Genomic DNA, 21,869 nt, shown 5'->3' with positions numbered 1-21,869 from the left:
ATGAAAGCGGAAGTGACAAAGCCAATGATTCATTAAGAAAAATCTATTTTCATCCTTATTTTGTGTGTGTGGACTCAAGGACTGATACTCAGTTACTGCAGCAGAAGTAGGTAGCTTTTAGACCATTTAGTGTTTTTAGGTCAAAGTGAACACCCTAATCTTTTTCCATTCTTAAAAGATAGCCCAAGTAGGGAAAGGAATATCAATTTATTTTCCTCTCTGAAAAATGCTCAGCATAAGAAACAACCTATTGATACCATGTGTAACTTTGGACAAGAAGGTATCAATGTCTGGTGTATATCTGAGGTGCACCATGAAGTTGGCAGTGTTTGTATTGGAAAAGAGGGAAACAAATGCTCTGATCTGGCTGCTTGCAGAATGTCAGAGGGAATTGTTATGGATGTGTGAAGCACATAGGAGAGCTCAGCTGAGCTGCTGCCCTCAGAGGGGTGAAACTTCTGCCACTCTGAAAGCACTGACACCGTTCAGCCAAAGTCACCCAGGGCACATTCAGACCTTCCTCGTGCTTTTCAACCACCCGAATTTGGAAGGAGAGCTAATTAAAGATGTACAGAGGTTCATGTCTAACTTTATTATAAATGCAACTGTGACACAATTTTTCAGGTGAAACCTACAATGGAAGGCAAGAAAACATGCATTTCAAATGAAGTAGCTCTGCACTTGGGATGAAAAGCAGGAGAGATCTTGACTAGGCAAATTAACCTACCTACCCATCTATTGTGTGCTGAAAAAATTATTTTTAGCATGCCTGTGACACATTTGATAATTACTTTTCTCTGTAGTCAAAGGCTCTATTTAACAAAACAGAGATGGAATGGGGAGTTCAGCATGAAGGGAGAGGTGTCTGTGTAATCATCTTTATCTTGCTCATATTAATGTCCTGGGAATGCATTGCCTTGGAATATATATATATATGGTTACCCTCTGAAAGCAGAGCAGAAATAATTACTTGTATTGAGTGCTTGTTAATATCCAGAATAATAAAGTTTAAAATCACTTGTGAAGGATTTGGTCCCAATAGGTGCTTAGTAGGCTGCAGAACCAGAAAAATGGCATGTAAGGGTGGCTACCTGCTTTCACAGGGACCATCTCCTTCTTTTCCACACAGACATCATTTAATGCTAAGATGCTGTGGAATTTCCTGAGCTGAGTGTTGTGTCTGTTGGGCAGGTCAGCCTGGATTGCTCCCAGAACCCAAAGGATAAGACTTGCTGGAGGAGAGTTGTTAGGATTCCGGCACTAGGGTATTTTCTTTATTGAGCTATTACAGTGCTGAAAGCTAACACAGCAACCAAAGGCCATTCAGAGCATCTTCTTATGTTTGGTTGCTTGCAAAAGAAAAGATCAGCTTAGAGGGGAAAAAGCATATAAAGTCCAAAACAAGATAAACCTCAGTAATTCACAGAAAACTATCAAATTAGTGGAACCTCATTTAAAAATCAGCATGAGTTTTATATAGTTTCATATGCTTTGTCCATTTAGGCTTTTTTTTTTTTTTTTTAAATTAACAACTTTCAAATAAAGTACTGAAAAATACTTTGACTGGAGGGTTTTGGAATGAAATGACAAATTCAGTGTGTAATTTGTCAGCAATTGGGAATAGAATTTCTTCAGTCCCATTTTGCTGAGGGCATTTTCTCTGTTGTTCTTCTCTTTCTGATCATCTCTACTGCCTGTGAAAGGAAAAAAAAAATCTATATTTTTATTACCTTCACTGATGAAATTGAGTGACAGGGATTTTTTCTATGACTGACTGCTGAGTAAAAAAAAAAGTTATGGCTGGGTTATGACTATTTTCTCCTGCTGTGATGAGATTAGAGAAAGTTGAAGTCAGCACCTAGGTGTGGATAGTCATCAATACAGATGATATACAATAAAAATGAAATCTAGTATTTCATTCACCATTCGAGCAGCAGCTCAGTTTCTGAGCTCACTTCCTCATTAAGAAACTTCTCTTGAAAGAACCATCATTAAATTATGTTTCTCTGCTTCTCAGGATGACGTGCACTTCCTAACTTAGCACTTACACAGTAGGAAAGAAATAATTAATTTTGAGCTTTCAGTTCTCTCTATTGACTTGCAAGGGGAAAAAAATAATGGAACAATTCCTTTCAGGTCTGAAAAGAGGGTGAGATACATACTGATTCATCAGTATATTGGACAGCGTGTCCCTCCACTATGAACATCTATTGTGTTTTTCAAAAGTTTATCACAAACTTTGGTAAAGTTTTAACATGTTTAGTTGAGATAAAATATTCTTTACATCTTCATCTTTTTTGTGCAATTTTGGGAGTGATCCAGGAGAGGATTTCATTTGAAAAGTAAAAGTAGTTACTTAAACTGTATTTGGATATATCTGATGTGAAAAGTTTTGGAAGGCATTGAAGCCCCGTAAATTCCCTACGTTGTGTTAGACTTCAGCTCTCTCACAGGAGGTATTAGTTAGAACTATTAAAAGTTTGCACCTATATTATAAGGCTTTACAAGTCAAGTATTAGCTTTAGATGAAAATTTATGATTGCAATCTAATTTTCTAAAAATAAACATAATTTGAATAAGACACCTCACTGTGCAGCATCAACGTGAATGCCCTCAGATGCCCACAGCTACACCTGTACTGGCCCAGGCTGTTGAAACCATATGGCTAAAATGTTGTAGGATAGTAGAGAAAGCGGAATTAATACTTAAACATTCAATTTTTAATGTTGGAAGGGACCTTAGATTATCTCATTCCAACACCCCTACCATGGGCAGGGACACCTTCCACCAGACCAGTTTGCTCAGAGCTCCATCCAACCTGACCTTAAGCACTTCCAGGGATGGAGCAGCCACAGCTTCTCTGGGCAATCTGTGCCAGGGCCTGGCAACCCTCACAGGGAAGAATTTTTTTCCCAATATGTAATCTAAACCAGTCATTCACAAGTTATTTAAAATATACTGTTCTCTTACTTATTTTATCTTAATTTTAAACTCATCTTCATTGTTGAATGATTCTTTTCACCAAGGGAGATGGAAGTGAGCTCATTCTGTTACTCTGTGAAGAATCAACCAGGAAAATTTCACTAGAGGCATCAGGTATTTTATTAACTGTGCATTTGAGCAAATTAATTTTCTTAAACTCATTTTTTGAGAACAGACAACTGTGCTGCAGAGATCCTGTTTGTGTTACTGCTCCATAATCCAAACATTACTCTCATTGTTCTTCCCATCCTACAGATTTGTCAGTAGACTGTTCTGTTCTGCTCCACTGTTTTTTCTAATTATACTATATATTCCTTGCTCATAACTTCCATCCCATACAAACCATATGTTTAAATCATTTGACAGAACATTATTTCAGTAGCTTCTTCAAAAATTCTGATTACCCCTATTATTTCACAACACAAAGTCAGCTCAAAGTTAAATGTTTCAACTTTGATTAGTAGTTCTGCTTTTCTCAGCAGTACAAAAGACAGCTAATACATTTCCTCTGGGCTGGCTTTTGCTTCAAAAGCTGGGCTTGCTATTACGGTATATGGAAATTGAGAGTATAACAAATATGAGTGTGACAAGCTAAATTTCTGCTTATTACATTAACACTGGGATGTTGTTTGGTCTTTGGTTGCTGTTTATTCATGGCAATAATCCATCTTTTCGTCAGCAGCTGAACCATACCTAATACCAGTTACAGCCATTACCCCGATTCGCACTGCTCTGAAAGTCATGTTGCCATATTTACTCCTCCCTGTTTATTTGGCAAGCTCTGGGATTTGAGAGGGGAAAAAATGTATGGGTCAAGAAAGGAGAGGAAAGAAAATATACCTGTTGAATTAGAGGGCTCAGTTGTTTCTGATGTGAATTGAAAAATTGCAAAGTGTTGCTTAGTCACCATTGCTGTCCATCAGTGTTAATGTGCAGCTTACTCCAACTAGATGTGAACCACCTTGTGTGAAAAGCAATTCACAAGTGAAATCATAGATCCTAAACCCTCGGGGTTCAGGCCATTTTATTATAATCCAATGATGATTACCACACAGACTTTACTTTCCATTCAGGTAATATAGTTTGGAAACTCATCTTCAGTTTAAACCTGAGTGTTCCATATCTGAGCAACATTACTTTGCTATTTTCAGATTTGGTTTCATTTATGATTGTGTTATGTAATAGCATCAAGATAATCAAACCATGACAGGATCTGTTTCAAATTTCCTAGTGAAACGTCTCAATATGAGCACTCTGCTGTTGTGTTACACAGTAACTCTGCCCTCATTATTAAAACAAAAAGTAATTTTGTTGAAGGAAGACCATGTAACATCAGAAGGAGCAAATTACATATCTTGCATTCTCTCAACTTCTCAGAGTTTTGGAGTGGCTGAACTCTGTGATTCTGCTTCCATCAACAGCCCCAAAGTACTCTCAGGTGTCAGACAGGTGAAGGGAAAATCCATACAGCCAGAAAGCCAGTGAAGGGTTTAATTAAGTTTGCCAGCAGTCGTCTGGGTTTCAGTGCACTGGCTTTCATGGGTGTGCACAGGCTTGCAGCTTGGGCTAGACTGGGGGGATTAAATCCAGCACAGGTTTGCTGGCATTCACTGCTGAGTCCTCCTCGTCTGTGATGTGGCTGAAGGACATTCAGACTCTCCTTAAAAACATCTTGCAGTGCAAATGCAGTCAAGGCCAGAATTGCCCTACCAGACCTGCATAAGGTGTGCTGTTGTTGGGCCCTCACCCTCCCTTCTCTAGCCTGTGTGTCTTGCAGCTTCACTCCTTGGACAGCTCTGAACGCACAAAATATTTTCTGTGGAAGAACATAGAAGGAGCCAAACAATTCTGCACACACAGCAAGGACACACAGGTTGTCTTATAGATAAAGAAATAGGTTTTGGCCTTAGGTAAGGTACCCTGGGCATTATGACCTATAATGAGACAGTGAACAGAACACTTTCATCTGCTCCTCTAACTGAATTTACAGGTGGCTGACTCCTGCCTCTATTTTCAGTATTTTATTCTTTCCCTTAAACCAGAAAATGAAAATATGAGTTCTCTTCCTGGCTGAGATTTGCATATTCATTAAACATTTCATTAAACTATTTCACAGCATTTTTAATGATGCTCACTGGCAGCTCAGGATGTACCTATCTCATGGCAATCTAAATTGGCAGTTTTGACTGATTTGAAAGGGCTCAATCACCCCTACCCATTGCCAAAATGCAGCAGTGTCAGAGAAGGGCTAAACTTCCAATAGGCACTTTACCATTGCAGGCTGTCTACCCTTCAGTTCCAAATTATTCCTAAATATTTCCATATTCAGCAGCACCAAAATTATCTTCACAAGCATACACACACACACAATAGGAACGCTTATGGGTCCTGACATGTCGTATTCTGATTTATATTCATGGGTTTGACACTAAGGTTTATTTTATGTTTGTATTCAAAGACTTCATTAATAGGAAATTAGCACAAAATACAGTCAAATAATAGGAAAAATATAAAATTATGGATTAACTGTCTTTTTAATATCTGATTTGAATCCCTCTGGTGAAGTCAACATTTTCTAGAAAATAACCTTATTGAATACACTGGATTATGTTATATGTTCCTGGCTTTTTAAGGACATCTATAATAGCTGGAAGATTAATCCCTTCAAACAAGAAAATAAATTACAGTATTAATTTACTGGGTTTGGCAAACCATGTGAAAGGCTGCCTCTTCTGGGGCGTTGTGTAGAAACACATTGATGGTGTGCAAGTCCAGCACCGCGAGGTGAGATTTGTGTAATCACAAGGTAGTTGCTAAATCAAGAAAAAATAGCATAGTGATAAAACTTCATTTGTTCACTCAAATGCTTATTGATTAATGTTTATTTTCTCCTTTCAGCTCAATAAACATTTTGTGAGAAAGCTAACTGCTCGTGACAAGACAGTGTATAAGACTTGGCTGTAAATTAAAATTTGTTTGGCACTGAACAGGACATTTGGCACTGAATGGAGTTCAGATAACAAGTTTAGATATGACGCAGAGAATGAGGTTGGATATGGCTGAATATTAAAAAAACTATCCCTTTAAGTTCATTAGGGATTCAATTTTTATCTAGGTTTTAAATGCCTGCAGGATTTACAACTCTGGCCCTCTCTCCTAGGAATTTCATAAATTATACTTGGATGAAAAAATAGTATGTTATAATAGAAGGTTTTTCAAATCTTAACAAAAAGCAGCTCTATATGTTTGGCTCTTAATAGTAGGAATGAAATAGATGGCAGTAGAATAAATGTATTTTCTAGGATTTTTTTTGCCCACTTTCTCTCCACATCTCTAATTTTGTTAAAATATTTTAGAGAAGCATTGCAGGTAGTAGCTTCTAGTGTTGAAAAACAAATATTTAGCTTTCCTAAGAATCATACATTAGAATATTGCAAAGTCACCCCCAATAATGTCACTTTGACTGGAAACAGATTCCAGGTTTTTATCTTTTACATTAGTCGTGCCTGAACTTGATTTTTAGTGATGATCATGTAGATATAAATTAAGATAAATAGAACAGTAACACTGTCAAAGTTGACTTCAGAAGCCTCTTTATACCTTTTAATAACTTAGACAAAAAGCATGTGCTGCTATGGATGGTCTGGTCTTCTGATACCTGTTTTATTTACAAAGTGGGGAGTGGAATAGATCTATCATGTAATATCAGTAACAAAGTAAAATTTGTGAGGCTTATCAGTACTTTAAAGTTTGCTGTTAAAATTTTCTCAGGTTCAAGAAAAGCTCTTTATGTTTTTAATGTGGAATGGAATATTGTGCTAAACTCATAATTGTATTTATCATTATGTAGAGAAACTACAGTGACATGAGCATTTTCTAGAACTGGGAAATTAAACAAATTATTACTCTCTATCTGAAGAAAATTAGTACTGTCATTGCAAGGCTATTACTTCTATTCATTTTCAGTGCAACAAATTGGTTTTGCAAGGTTTTGTTACTCTTCCCTCCCACCCCCACATCTGTCTTGTCTCTGCTGAGCTTACGTTACTGAAGGGCCCCACATGCATTTTGTCTATTTTAGGCTCAAAAATAAATTTTCTTACAAAGCATATCAATGATGTTATTAATCACACAGTGCCTTTATAGCGTTTTTGTGTTAACTGTATTTTTGACGCTTACTCTTATGTTACTAGGCATAATTATTCTTTAAATAACAAAGAAAATTATGTATACATTTATACATTCACGACATTTGAAGACTATTGTTTCCTAATGCAGGTATAAATCATTGCTTCTTATAATCTTTTGAGTTTTGTCAATGAACAGTGTCATAACTATTATTAAATAACAGGCAAAAAGCCTCATCAGTAACATGACTTTCCTGCAGATGAACCTCCTCTGTGTATCACAGCTCTGCAACTCCGTGTTGAAGAACAAAGAATATTAATTTGCTGTGATAAATGCATGGGATCACTGCAAAAGTTAGAGCAAATATGAAAATAAACTGACATGCAGCCCTGATAACACTAGAAGGGTTTGTTATTACTAGTTTCATTTCTGTTCTCTATTGCCCTTTCTAAGATCATCTTTCAGCAGGGAGATGCTCCTGGTTGAGGCTCAGTTAAGTCTTCAAATGAATCTGTAGACTGGACAAGGCTCCACTAACAAAGTTGAGTTCTGTTTAAGATACATTATTGTGTTATGACTGATAAAATACATCTTAGAAATTATTGGCTTTAATATGGAACTCTACATTTGTGAAGTCTGTGATTTTGCATGTCTCGTGTACCAACCTGTACTAGTTTGGATATGCAGTGCTTGACTTTTAAATTTATGGCATCCCCATGACATTTCTCAATGTGAAATGACGACCAAATTTTCTGTCTTAATTCCCCTATGAAGTGGCTTGTTAGGAAATGTATCCTGCTTCCTAACCCAGACTATGCAAAACCTGTCAGGAAACAGAATATTTGGGTTTTTTAAATGCTAAGAAGATATTTAAATAAAGAACAATATAATTTGCCACTTACATTACTCACTGTCCTCTGGGCCTCTTTTAGCACAGCATTGTTTGCATTTCAAACTAGTGAAAGTTTTGAGCCATCATTACATGTTATTAATTATTTTTTTTTTTTTTTAATTCTACAAGTGGAATGGATGAGGTTCAGGAGAGGAATATTTCAGCCTTTGATTAGTGAAATTCTTGGGTTCTGGTATATCACAATTCATTGATATTAGAGTAATTTATTACCATTTAAAAAAACCACATATATTCCCACTTTCCAAACCTCAGGGTCCCTGTTCTCTCACTGTAGTCTTGATATGAAGCATCATACCATTTTCAAAGCTGAAATGACAACATTATTTGTATATGTATAAAAGCTGTTTCGGGTAATTTTTGTAAAAGTGATTGAATATAACTCCTTCCTACTTTCCAGGACCATGTTATTGGATTCATAATACCAAATGGGTCAGGATTTATTGTGGTAGGATACATAAACATTAAGAATCTCAAAAATTCATACGTAAAGGATAGAACTTACATAGTAATACACAGCAGTTTTATTGTGCCTAATTTGGAATGCGCACAACCTCTTATATCCTCACACCCTTTTAAGTGTGACCTTACTTTCTGTGAGGGGGGGAGTTTAGCAAGACGATCCGAGAGGAAAAGGCTTATTTGGGACTAAAGGGCGCCGGTTCTGCCGCGCTGAGCGGTGACAGCCCCAACGGCAGGGGCGGGGAGCGGCAGCACCACCAACGCTCCCGGACCCGGGGTCGTGGCCGCCGTTCCCCGGCGGGAGTTGAGCGAGCGCGGGCCCGTTCGCTGACCGGGACGGGTTCCCGCACCTCGGGGGCGCGGCCGTGACCTGCGGGAGCCTCTGCCACGGGCACACCCGGGCCGGGACCCCCGGCGGGACCCCCTCGCCCCGCGGGAGGCGCAGGACCCGCGGCGGTGCGGGGACCCCGGCCCGGCGGGGCCGTGCCCGGCGCTCGGAGGTGCGGGGAGGCTGCGCCCGGTGAGTAACTCCCGCAGACCGCGGGCACGGCCCGGGAGCGCTGCCAGCAGCTTGCAGGGATTCCCCGCGGGAACGGCGGCCGGGTCTCCGTGTTTCCATCGCCCCAGGCGGCTTCGCGGCGGTGCCCAGGGATGAGCAGGGAATAACCCGTTCCCCCGGCCCGGCGCTGCTCCACTGCAAGAGAATGTGCCCCCAGCCCTCCAAGGCATCTCCGCCCTCTTGGGCGGTCCCATCCCACCCCTCCTTTCCCGGCTATTTGCTGCTCCCTCCGCCCGTCGCCTCGCGGGCGAGAATGGTCCCGTTCAAGTCTTATCAGCTGTGTGCTGAGCGCCTCCAAAATATGGGGCGGAGGCACCTGATGCTGCCTGTTTAACCACCTTTGTTTAACCTGCACTTTATCAACGGTATCCGGTGTATTTCCTCCCTGCTTTATCTTCTTGCTTTGTTGCTGGCACTTGTTATCTTTCACATATTACATAACGAACTCTACAATACCCGAAGGGCGGAGGAGGGTCACTGGTTTAAGTGCCCTGCTGGCAGTCGGGTCAGGGAGCGGTGAGGCTCCAGCTGGAGCGCTGTGGCAGCTCCCTGCGACAGCGTGGGATGGCCCGGGGAAGCGACGAGGGAGTGCTCGGTGGGGTATTTAAATAGCGCTAACGAGGAGGCTGCATCGCCCCTCGGTGTCACGGGTGACCTCTTTTCAGAGGGCTGTCAGCGACAGCGTCTCACTGGGATGGTGTTTTAATACTCGTTCACACTTGTGGCGAAATGGTATTTGTGCCGCTCCGTTTTTCTGCCAGCCTTACAGGTTCTGCTGTTGTCACACCGCGCAGCTTGGCGCTTCCTTCAGCGAACTGAAGAGATGTACAATTCCATTCATAATTTTCTTCAGTCTGTCATCTCTTTAGCTCTTTTTGAGTGCTGGCAATGAAGTTAAAATATCTCAAACTGGTGCTTTTACGTCGGTTTTTAAGACAGAGAACACAAAGGGCTTTAAAAAGCATAATCAGGGTAAGAGGAAACATTTGTTTCCAATGTGTTGTAGATGTGAATAACCCTGGTTTTCATTTTCCTTTTGTCACAAATACACTGAGATCACAGAGGATCTGGAAGAAGCAGAGACCTCCAGGTGGAGTTTTCTGATCTTGCATTAGCTGCCCTGGGAGTCCAGATGACTATTGAACTATTGATCCTTCTCCCCTCTCTGGAAAGGGTTTTGCAGTGCAAAGGAATAAGTCCTATGGATTTTTGCCTTTTTTCTTCCCTCGGGTAAAAGTCTGTGTGTCCCTTGCAATGAGTGGTTAACAGGTGTGTCACAAGATGATCTTGTGTGGAGAGATTTCAACATAAGTGCATTAAAACTTTATGTGTGACTTCCTGTTCTGTGGGAGCAAATGAGAGAATCATGTACTTAAGTAAGCACCTCTTCTAATAAATCAAAATTAGGCTTGTCCTTAATGATACCTTAAAATAGTTTAGATGCCTTTGTGCTATTAGGACAAAGCACTCAAAGCACTCAAACTTATCTTACATCTGCATTGCATGTTAGTGGCATTTAATTCTTATTTAATTCTGTAAGGCTTTAGAAGTTAAATGCTGTCAGAGAAGAATTTGTAGAAAAGCTCAGTTTTTGAGTTGCATTTGTGTTTTTATTCTGAGCTTGTCAAATGAAAAGTGAGTTTTGTCAGTCTTCATAGTGGCAGCAGGACCACACCAGAAGAGGACAGAGCTGGCCTTGCTGTGTGCTCTGCAAGGACGTTCTTATTGATTGTGACCCATATTCATGCTGATGCAATGCTTATGTACTGAAGAGAAAAAGCAGTAGAGAAGCAGACAGGAATTCTGTTGCTGCACTGTTACTTTTGAGCATTTTCACATGAGCAATTTTGTAGTTGTGCAACATATAAAAAAGCCCTGAATGCTACTGTTTTACAGTGCTAATTTCTAGCTCTTTTTAGCTTGTGAGGCTGCAAGTTCTACTTTCTTGCCGCCTTAATTTCATAAGGAAGGTGGTGAATTTCCTAAACCAAGACTAGTTTATTTTCCAGGTGCAAGCCTGGGAGTGATGTTTTCTAAATGTTAACAGGTCCTAGAAGAATTACAACTGACTGGTCAAACTGTCAGGTTAGTTGTCATCAGCTCTTTTTTTTTTTATCACGATTTTGCTTTTTCTTCTACTTGTGTACTTTTCATTGTTTTATAAGTTTAGGCTGATTATGTAGGCTTGGTTTATTGTATGAGTTCACCAACTACTGATAAAATAAATGGAACGCACACATTAAAGTAGTGTAAAGCAAAGAATTTCAGCTTTCCATCAGAATTAAGTACTTGTTTCTGGCTTTGAACATTCATGAGTTATCAACTTTTAAAATAGCAGTGCCTCATCCACTTATCTTTGGGACTTCTTCAGCATTAGAAACATGTAATTCCTGATTTTAGACTAATATATTTTCTTAGTCTCCACAGACAAAGTTTGCAAGCAGTTCTGAGGGCCCATTTCAGATGCTGAAGTGGGTGAGAGAGAGAGATCTCTCCAGTAGTTCAGAGCTTGCTTCTGTGAGGGTCAATTCTGAGTAGGATTCATGCATCCAGGGGTTTTAAGTGATTTATCCAAATTACTTTAAATTCAACCTTAATTAGTCTAAATTCAAATGCTGTTCCTTTGGTTTGTACTAATTTTAAAAGTGCAAAGTACTTTAATTCTAAATGAGAGCAACCACGGTTGAATTTAACAAGCTCATTGGTGAGTGGCTTTGCCTAATCAAAAAGGTTGTAAATTTGTCAGTCTAGACAAACCTGCAGATTCTGGTGGTGACAAGACTGGTCCCTGTTAAAACTGCTGATAAAGTTTCTAACAACTTCCCCAGAAGTCTCCATCTCAAAGCCAGTTCATTGATCATGTATTAAGCAGCCTTAAGACAGAATTCCACAGGCAATAGTAAATGTGAAGGAGAGTTGATTTTACATGGAACAGGGGCAATGTAACTCAGCTCTCAGTGCAAGTATTCTGATTATAGAGAGCGGTTTTGCCTCCTGAGATAAATATCACTTGCATTCAAGACTCTAATTTTGAATATTTCACTGAGCATAGTTCTCATTTCTTTTATATTTGTCTTATAATAGTCATATGAAGTATGTGCTTTCAGTGAAGTTACTCCAGATCTTCTTCTAGGTGAATTCTTATGAGAATTCCTACCTCAGGCTCTGACAAAATGTACACAGAGGTAACTGTGTCTGTGATACCAATTAAGTGTGGTGTATGCCTGCAATTCTTCTCCCTTTCTTTTAGACACAGATCCTTAGCCCCGGGATCTGACCAATACATTAATAGCAAGGCTTCACTCTGCTCTTCCTAAGTGTACCATGACTATCATGAGGAGGAGGAACAGCTGCACTAACACCCCACAATGTGAACAGCAAACATGTTCGTCCTTGGGCTTGCCATTTTCAGCACTGCAGGAAAGGAGACATTACTTCAGAGCCACTCCAACAGCTTATGGGAATGGACTCTTTGCTTATATGGGTTTACATGAAAAAATAGGCCTGTTCCTACTTAATTTAAGCACTTTTTTTCTTCTCAAAACAATATTAAAACCAGTAAGTTGTTAAGTCTTCATTTCAGTTTCTGACCTTTCAAAGCTTCAGTGTAGTTACTGCATTAAGCTGGAGCACAAACCAAAGATTACAGTGGACATTTTCTAAATTATTCTAGAGACGTGTTGTGGTGCATTCCAATAGTCACGTAGTGTTAGTTGAATGTCATTTGCCTTTTTTGGCATACTCAATTATAGACCTCTTAAACCTAAAAGTGCAATTTCTTGATCTCTATTGTCTATTTGTAAAACTGCCCTTTACAATTCTGATGAGAAATAGTCTGGTCACAGAGTACTGGTGAATAATCAACTTTATAGTCTGCAAATCCATTTTAAACATCTGTTGAACAACATAAGTGTGGAAGTTATCAGTTATAGCTAAATATACCCCAGATGCTTCCCCTCTGCCCTTGAAAGAAGCCAGTTTTTTTTTGGTCTTTCAGCTTTGAAGCAGAGGAAAAAAAATCACTTTATTGCACTACTGTTGTATGTTGTTTTAGCAAATATGATGAGTTCCTGGAAGACCAGTTAACTTTAATATTAATGAAGTGTGCTGTGTTGCATAGTGCCCTTTGTGAAGCTTGCTGATGTTTACAGTGGCTGCTTACAATGATAATTAGATGTTAAAGTGATGATCCTTGGATATCCACAAGGCTGTAAAGCATTCTCAAGGGATCAAGGCCCTGCAGAAGGAAGGATGATAACCTGCAATCTGAAGGTGAGGTAGAACAGTGCTTAGCCAATACCAATAGCTGAGTGTTTCCTGATAAGTAGAGAGTGTATTTTTAAAAGGTGGTTAATAAGTCATAGGTTCTTTCTTTGTATATAATTGCTTCTCCTAGAATAATGAAGGCTGTGAAAAGATGGGACATTTGCCGAGTAAAACTTACAGTGGTATGAAGTTGTGATGAAGTGCTGTTTATTTTCCTCTGTCAAAGTGCCTGGGCTCTGGCAGCCTGTTCTTTACTGTGTAAGTCCTTTGTTCTGGAGTTGGCCTCCTCTTGCACAGCTCCAGTTTGATGTGAGCCTACTTTTGAGGAGTCTTGAGAGGGCAGAGCTGAGGGGTGCCCTGGCCACTCACAGGAGGCCACTGATGTGGTTTGGTGTCAGCTCATCTTCCATGTCAGCTTTGGTAGAGCAGCAGATGGAAAGAAGCAATGGTTAGGTCTTCATGAGGCCTCTCAGTTCTGTCACAGGGCATCTGGTGGACTACTGTACAAGTGAAAAGCTGTCCCTTTTGTCTGGTCGTGTTTTTACTGGCTTGTGTCAGAAGTCAGGTGCTACAGATATGAAGTAGCCATGATTTTTAATGTATTTTCCTATACTGCTCATTCATTTCCCAGTTTGTTATGTGTGCATTTCTTGCCCTTCAGACTTTTCTTGCTATTCCTTTTTTTTTTTTACTTTTGATTAACAAGTCAGACAATATTATGACAATCCAGTTAACAAGTCTTGCTGCTACTTAGCCAGCCTGCCTTATTCAGTGCTTGTTTCTTCTCTCTTTTGCACAAATAACATAGGTGAGTTTGTCCTTCCTTTACAAACTATTGTAACATTTTTGGCACATGCATACCTGTATGTTTGCTTGGTGGCCAGAGAACGTGACAGAAAGTCAATGGGATGAGGAAGGGACTGTTGTGTGTTCATGCAGGGAGCTTGATCAGCAGTTCAAAAATGCAGTTAAGGGAGGCTGGGTTTAACACTGAGGGGCAGAGGTTCCTGTGACAGCAGATCCTGTGCAAATTGGGTTTATTCAAAATGCTACGTTAATTCAATTACAACTTGAAGGATGTTTATTTTTGCCTATAAAGTCAAATAACATGTTATTGACTCTTCCTGGGTAATTTCATGGTTTCTTCTTCCTTACCCATACCTCACCAGGACAGCTGAAACAGGTTTAACACTTCATCTCATTTCTTCTGGTGACAGCAGAAGTTATATTTGCAGGAGAAAATGAGAAAATGTGCAGTCTCATCACAGAGGAATCCCTTAGTCCTTTCTCCTTTCCTCTGACTTCTTATGCAAGTGGGTCTTTTGGGGTTTTTAATAAGAAATTTCTTGGTACAATTTCATCTGTTCTGATAATGAATGGAAGAAAACAAACTGTTTGGGAATTGTCAAGTTCCAGGGGCTTTCTTTCAACACAGTTCTGGCTACTTAGAACTATGTGAGCAAATGTAATTTCCCTGGCAGTTCATTCTGTTGTCAATGTGCAACTTTCCACTTGTAGTTTCTTGAATTTTTTTTATGCTGTCCTTTGTTACTGAAGTTTATTTTGAATGGATATTTTAATTAGACCTGGAAATACTCATCTATATATCCTTTATTTAGATAGAAATGTGTTTGGTGTGTACACACACAGAGCATGCATGTAATATTCTTTATTGAAGCTTTCCAAATTAGCCTTTTTTCTTCAAGGATATGTCTGCAAAGCATCGCTTTCATGAAATAGTGCCACTTCTTGAGCCATTCCAATACCCTTAATCCTCTTATAAGTTAGATCCTTCAAGAACTGTATGTGCTTGCAATTGTGCACACTGAGATGGCCTTACTGGCTCTGGTGTATTTATCTACATGCTCAGAGCATGTGGCTGTGGAATTAAGCATGTATAAATTTTGTGGCCATGAAGCCACTTGTAATATCACATACCCATTTATGTCAGGGGGGCTTGCTGCACAATAAGTTATTTGTGCATCAAGTTATTAGTCTATGTGAATAAAGCTACTAAACCCTTGACTGTTGAGTGCAAGAGATGTAAGAATTATGAGTTAATGTTCACAGATCAAGACATGTGATGGTTTGGGGGTTCAAACAACCTCATGGTGCGTTCAGATGATTGAAGTGCATTTATTTGCTCTAAAAATATCTGAGTGTTCAGATTTAAAAGACTTTTGGAAAGCCGAATATAGGAAAAGTTAATGAAAATAAAACATTCACTTCTGAAAACTGTACATCATGAAATATTCATAGTTGTTCTACAGACAGGATATAGTTTGTGGAGAGGAATAAATGATTTTTTTACAGACTTTGCAGCTTGATGTCTGCTGATTAACACTGGAATGTAATTATTTGGCATAATCAGAAGGTGTAATACTTTGAGATAGCAGATGTGTATGGTTTTGACTGAAAAGGTTAATTCCTAAAGATGAGGATGTCCTGCCAGCATTCTGTGGGATCTCTGCTGGTGACTAAGATGAGAGTTGGAAAAGTATGTTACTGTTTAATTTCTTTTACAGATATTTTCACCATGAGAAATATTTGCTACTTTAAATACTCTGAATAAACTCAGTGTCCAGCCCTGGTTTTGACTCTTTTTCTTGCTACCACTCATTAAAATGATTTTAAGTAAGACTAATTGTCATGTTTGAAAAATAACTGTCTTTTTTTTTTCCTGAAAAGATTGCCCAACTTCAGATGCACTGCTAATTGAGACTGCTGTTAAATAGAGCCATTAGTCTTACCTGAGTTCTTTTCACTGCTTGTCAGCTCAATTACAGGTTGTCAGTGCCAAAGAAAATGCTCTTATTAGTGGAGTGGAAGAGAGGAACATGTTGGCACCTGCTCTTAACGGAATTCCTCTTCTTAGGGCTGCACAAAACCACTTGGTTTTAGAGAAGAGGTTGATCTGTATCAAAGATGTCTCATCCCCATATCTTTGAAACTCAGCTCAATGAATATTAGACTAGAGTATCGTGTCAACTGAGGTGCTGAAACGCTTTCTTGCATCTTGTGTGGTTGTTTAGCAATGTCATTTTTTTCCTCTCCTATGGTCTAGATTGCCAACAAACTGCTGCAACAGAAATGCTCTAAGAATGCATCTATTTTGCTTCTCTAAAGGAAATTGCAGTACAGCTAATTTGCAAATGAATATATTTTAAAATTCTCTTCAAATCTTTCAGTATTGATTTCACAAGCCAGTCTAAGAGACAAGTCCTTGTTCAGGGTATTCTTTTGAACAAGGAGAAAAAGTGAAGAGACAGTAATTGCAACTGTGATTATCTGTGATGAATTTGAAACACTTTCAAGAACATAAAAAGCTCCTGAAAATCAAGGTGACTTGGTGCTAAAATACCAAAGTTACTTATGAAAGTGGCATTTAGGAACATGAAACATCTGGAATGCAGACTTCTAAATGTGCTTGTATTACCTTCAGAAAGGTTTTGGCACAGACTTGTAAATCCAGAATTAATTTTCCGTTCTGTGAACTGTAAAATCGTTTGTTTGTACATACCTAGAAAAACTTACAAAATGTAAACTCAGTTGTCTTTATGCCTTTCTTTGTTTCAGCGCTGTCTAAGGTCTGGTCATGGATGCATTCAGAGCTGCCAGAGTTCAGTGCCCTGTGGGGATTTTGCAGTAGAAGGGAAAAAGAAGGGAGTGTATTTTTGGGTCGAGTTCTTCCTCACTAAGCTTCCTTGTAGTCGTGTCTTCTGATAAGCATCTTAAAAGGAACATTCCTAATGAAGGGACTGAGCCTCAGGTTCCTATGGCTGCTGGAGAGAGTGGGCTGAAAGAGAGAAAGAATCCAGTCTCCAGTCATCATGGCTGGGCTTCGCAAACGAAGATTTGGGGAGGGCTCTACCCACGTTTGTTACAAACACGCTGGTGGCTAAAAAGGCCAATACGAGACAGGCATGTCCGGCTGCAAAAGGCACAGCAGAAAGACTCCTTAGGTGGTAAATTCTGCAAGACACGATTCTTTCTGCGTTGTCTTTTCTCCTCAAGGGTGATCCTGCTGTGTTCTCAAAGGCATCAGCAGCGTTATAGATGCTGTGTCTCCACACCTCCTGATGGAGGCCAGAGCAGACCAGTTGTGTTGATCAATATGGCCCAGGCTGAGATGTTGTTTCAGGGAGTCCTCGTATCTTCTCTTTGGGGCTCCTCTCTTGCGGCAGCTGGTGGCAAGTTCACCATAAAGCAGGATCTCAGGGAGGGAGTGGTTGGTTCTTCATCCTGGAGACGTGCCCTGCCCAGCACAGCTGTGTTCTCAGTCTCCAGTAAACTGCTGTTTCAACTCACACTAACTTCATGCAGTTCACTCAATTAAGTTCATTCAACAGAAGTTAGGGAACCAAATAAACAGTAATTTTGAGCTCTCTGTGGCCTAGCACCGGAAAAAAAGACTCCATTATTTGTTTTTTAAATTAATATCAAGCTTGCATTATTTAATCAGATAAACAATTATATCCTTAGCAAAACAAGTGTGTGTTTATTGGAAATTTGTATGTATTTGAAGCTAAAACTGGCTCTGTTTGGGACTGTTATTCTGGCAAGCTTTTCATTATTGTATATGCTCCCTGTGGTAGAAAGGAAAGCAGTGTATGTGGTGAGTTCCTGTTAGCAAGAGGTGCATTTTAAAAATAACAGTTGTTTTCGTGGAAGTATAAAGTTTTATAATCCCTGTATTTGATCATTTATTTTTAATGAAACAGATGTGCTGTTAATGCTTTGCTGTGAATGTGCTGATAGTGAAACAGCAACAGCTATGGTGAGTTATGTGTGTGTGTTAGGCCAGAAACTATGCTCAGAGTGTGTTGTATTAGTTTCTTCTCCTAGGTTACCTGCTTCAGATTGCTTTAATTTTCAAATGTTCCTTTGTTTAACCACTTTTTCACGAAAGTATCCTGTATACTTCTTGGATCTCTGTGTTGTATAATTCCAGTTCGTCTGTTGACTGTTGACTTTGAAGAGTAGGGGGTGAGGGGACCTTGCTTAGAGTTTTGGAAAGTAAATGGTGATTTTGGCCTTTTCTTTTTTGGGGCACAAATGGTACCTTCTGTGGAGCCTGGTTTGTTTCTTTCATCTGGGCCTCTTTTTGTCATTTTAAAAACTTCATTGGGAGTTTGAGGTTATCCCAAGCGCTTGGGGAAACACTTGAGGATGTGTGTACTCAGTTAAGTGTGAAAAGATCATTTCTCCAATTGCACAAACTGGCCTCAAATATTATAGTCTTTACAAAACTACTTATGTAACATTTATTCACTAATACATATTTTTGTCTTGTAGGTTTGTCCTTCAAATCTCTTGTTTTTCTAAGTCCTGTAAAAACTTAGCAGAATTCTTCAATTAGTACTTCAGTATCTTTTTCTGCTTTACTTAGTGCATGTACAATATGGACTTCAAGAATTTCCATGTTCTCTTAATTCACTTTAAAATTAAGTATTTTAATATTCACATTCAGCATCAATACAGGCCATTAGTTGATTTAAACTTCACTCTTGTGGCTGTATCTGCTTTTCTTAAGATTAGGTTGTTCTACAGAAAAATTGCTAAGCTAATCTATTTCCTCCAAATAAGCCAGACTAAAATGTGAATATTTATTGCTTCTAAACTGTTGCTTCCATTTATGTAGGGACTCAAGATATCTTTTTCCACAGCAAGCAGGTAAGACAGTGAGCTGCCTTCTAACTGAAGTTCTCTACTGTATTTGTGTGAAACTAGTTGGAAGTGAGCCATAAAAATTTGCTTTATGTCCAGTAAAATAGATGCATCCAAGGTGCCCACTACAAACATCATTAAGGTGTGAAATACCCAATTTCTCTTTCCTCCTTTTGTTGAAGTTACTTATAGGTGGTCATAAAGACACAGGGTAAGTGGCAAAATATTATATTTATGCAACAAATTAAAAATCACTTTCTTCCACAACAGCAATAAAGCACTGCCAGCCCAGTGGAGCGACAGCTATTGATTCTGACTTTCAGATGTAACTCAATTTCGCCTCTTACATTGAGGACTTAGAATTGTATCCACAGTTATTTCCAGATCCAAGCAGCACTTATCCAGAAATTATGTTTCTTTGTTGAGCTGCACTTTGATATGTGGGCTATATTTCACCCCTGCTGAAATCAATAGGACCTCTTTCTGTTGACCTCAGTAAGTATTGGATTGGGCCCATAATTTAGGCTTGCAAATAATTGTGGGCACAAAATCACATCTGCAGAAATGGAGGCAGTTCCTCAAAACCAGGATAACTTCTCCTCGTGAGGTTTTTTGGGAGGGAATTCAGTGACAGGCTGTGTTTTTTCCTTTGTCCTCTGGGGTTGCCAGAAACACAGTAATTTTCAGGCACTGTCAGGTCACAGTGACATGATATATAGTTGCTCCTTTGAAAGGAAAGCTTTCTTTAGAGTTAAGGGGAGTTCTGCTCTGTTGTACCTGCTGTGATGAGCCACAAAGACCTTCACCAGAGAGAAACTGCTCCTTTAGGGTAGATGTGAGTGTTCTCTAGGTGTTACTTGGGTTTCCTGTTTGCATACCCATCACTCCACAAAGCAGGTGCTTCTCTCTAGCAAAAAGCAGCATAAATAGCTCAGGTGGAATCAAAGGTGTGAGGGGAAAAAATGTTCCTGCTTGTAACAGAAACAAGCTGGATTTTGTTCTTTGAACCTTCTCCCCACAAATTCAGTCATGAAACTGTAACAATGTTGGCTGTAGGTTTAGCTGGCAGACACCAAACATTTGCAGAAAGAGAAGAACAGCCTCAATATGCAGATCTAAATGTTGCAAGACAAAAATCCAGCACGTTTCTAATAGATTGTTTACCTCAGATGAACTAGAAACTGATTGACAACTTGAAGTCATACTCCAGAAAATATTGGAAGTACTTCTTTATTCTCAAGTAGAACTTTATTTAGAAACACTTTATTTAGAAACATGTTCTGGTAGAAGTTTCAAGATTTATAGACGACCTTTAAACAAGGAACACAGGATCAGTGAAGGAGACAAATGGTTTGATATCTCCTATGTGCTGGAGTGGAAAGAAATACAGTTGGACAAGACATACCTTCCCTGTACAATACCACTGGGCCTGGAGCTGGAAGGCAGCATTAGGAGTGTAGCATTAAGGCTGATGCTTCCCAGTGTTCTGGATCCTTTATGACCTTTATAGTTCAGAAGGAAGTCATAGTGAAATGTTTATCCTCTAGGATGGGCTATGAATGGCTGCTTTAAAAAAATAAGAAAAAAATCATATTGCAAGTTGGGGGAAGGAACTAAAAATATTCTGAAAAGCATAAACACCTGCAGTTTTCTTCGTACTGTTGTTTGCCTGCATTAATTCCAATCATGTAAGAGAAGCAGCATTGCCTTCTTATGGAGGAAATAAATAACTCTGTCAGTGATAGGAGTTTCTGGAGACTTCTTTTCTTTGCAAATACTCAGTGTTCATGACCATGTAACTGGAATGACTTCCATCATACTTGGTGTTTATGAGCTGATCTGTAATTATTACTGGCCAGCCTGAAGACATGGTCCTTTGTACCTTGGTTGATGCAAATCAAATTCTCCTTTGCCGTGTGGGAGTTTTTTGTGTGTTTTCAGATTGCTCTTTGCTTGTTCACAGCTGTGAAGGATATAACCTTGGAAGAAGTCCAGTGATTGTTTACATAATGACATGATGTGGTTTTCACCCAGAACATGCAGGTGAAGAAGTCAATACCTTTAGATTATTTGATCTATGGCTTCTCCTTAGTTTTCAAAGCTCAGTTAAAGTTGGTGCTATCTTTAGTTGTGGTCATTAGGGTGATGAATATATAATTTTTAATTATTACTATTTTTTCTGGAAATATCACTCTTCAAAATAATGCAAATAGCAATTCCAATGTATTTAAATGTTATTAATAGGTGAGGCATCAGTTAAAGATGGCTTCTTCCCTAAGTGACATGCAGAAGGAGGAAACCAGGACAGCCCTTTTAGATTGAAAAGGCTGGCCCACAACATCCAGATCTGATCCTGTCTGGAATTTAACTGAATTTGCTCGACAAAAATTATTTAAGTCTTGCAAATTTTGGAGTTAAATGCGATTAAGAAGCTGCATTTCAAACCAAAATGCTATGCCCATTTCATCTTCAAATATAGCATGGCAAAATACTGACTTACCATATTTACCTGTCTGAAATGTCTTTAGGGTACTCACCACAGTTATCTCCCACCCACTTGGGGAAAAATGCTCGCCTGAGGGAGAGGAAAATCCTTTGAGACTACTTAATAGTTAAAAAAACCTGGGCACAGAAGTTTCAGACTATCTTCTCTCCTATATGCCACTGCTAGGAATAATTTTGGGATTCCATTCCTGGATGAAATCAGATGAATTCAGATTCCTGAAAAATTTGAAAAGTACACTGTAATGTTTCACAGTAATGGAAAATATGAGCCTTTGCTGTCTTTGGAATGGAGCAGAAGGATTTAGGGAAGAGTGTGACAGTCATGAGCTCAGTCTGATGAGGGAGAATAAATCCCTGAAGGTGTGTGTAAATGGTGAGCACTGCAATCTG

At 39.3% G+C, this 21,869-nt stretch overlaps 1 protein-coding gene across 6 annotated transcripts in view; it reads left to right on the top strand.

The window, feature by feature from the left end:
- The first annotated feature begins 8,764 nt into the window (after positions 1–8,764).
- Positions 8,765–21,869, top strand: part of SPSB4 (splA/ryanodine receptor domain and SOCS box containing 4) — a 161,319-nt gene continuing 148,214 nt past the window's right edge. For 3 of the 6 annotated variants that reach the window (XM_027729352.2, XM_027729350.2, XM_039378775.1), the window contains exon 1: positions 8,783–9,002. The gene's annotated coding sequence lies outside the window, so the exon portion shown is untranslated. Of the gene's footprint in view, positions 9,003–21,869 lie in introns of all 6 variants that reach the window. The other 3 variants (XR_005562579.1, XR_005562578.1, XR_005562577.1) reach the window with 2 other exon arrangements.

Source organism: Pipra filicauda, unplaced genomic scaffold (assembly GCF_003945595.2).
Source record: "Pipra filicauda isolate LSUMZ 115617 unplaced genomic scaffold, ASM394559v2 scaffold146_size1912638_pilon, whole genome shotgun sequence".
Classification (NCBI taxonomy): domain Eukaryota; kingdom Metazoa; phylum Chordata; class Aves; order Passeriformes; family Pipridae; genus Pipra; species Pipra filicauda.
The sequence above is the reverse complement of the archived record's forward strand: the minus strand, read 5'-3'. Positions and strand labels throughout refer to the sequence as shown.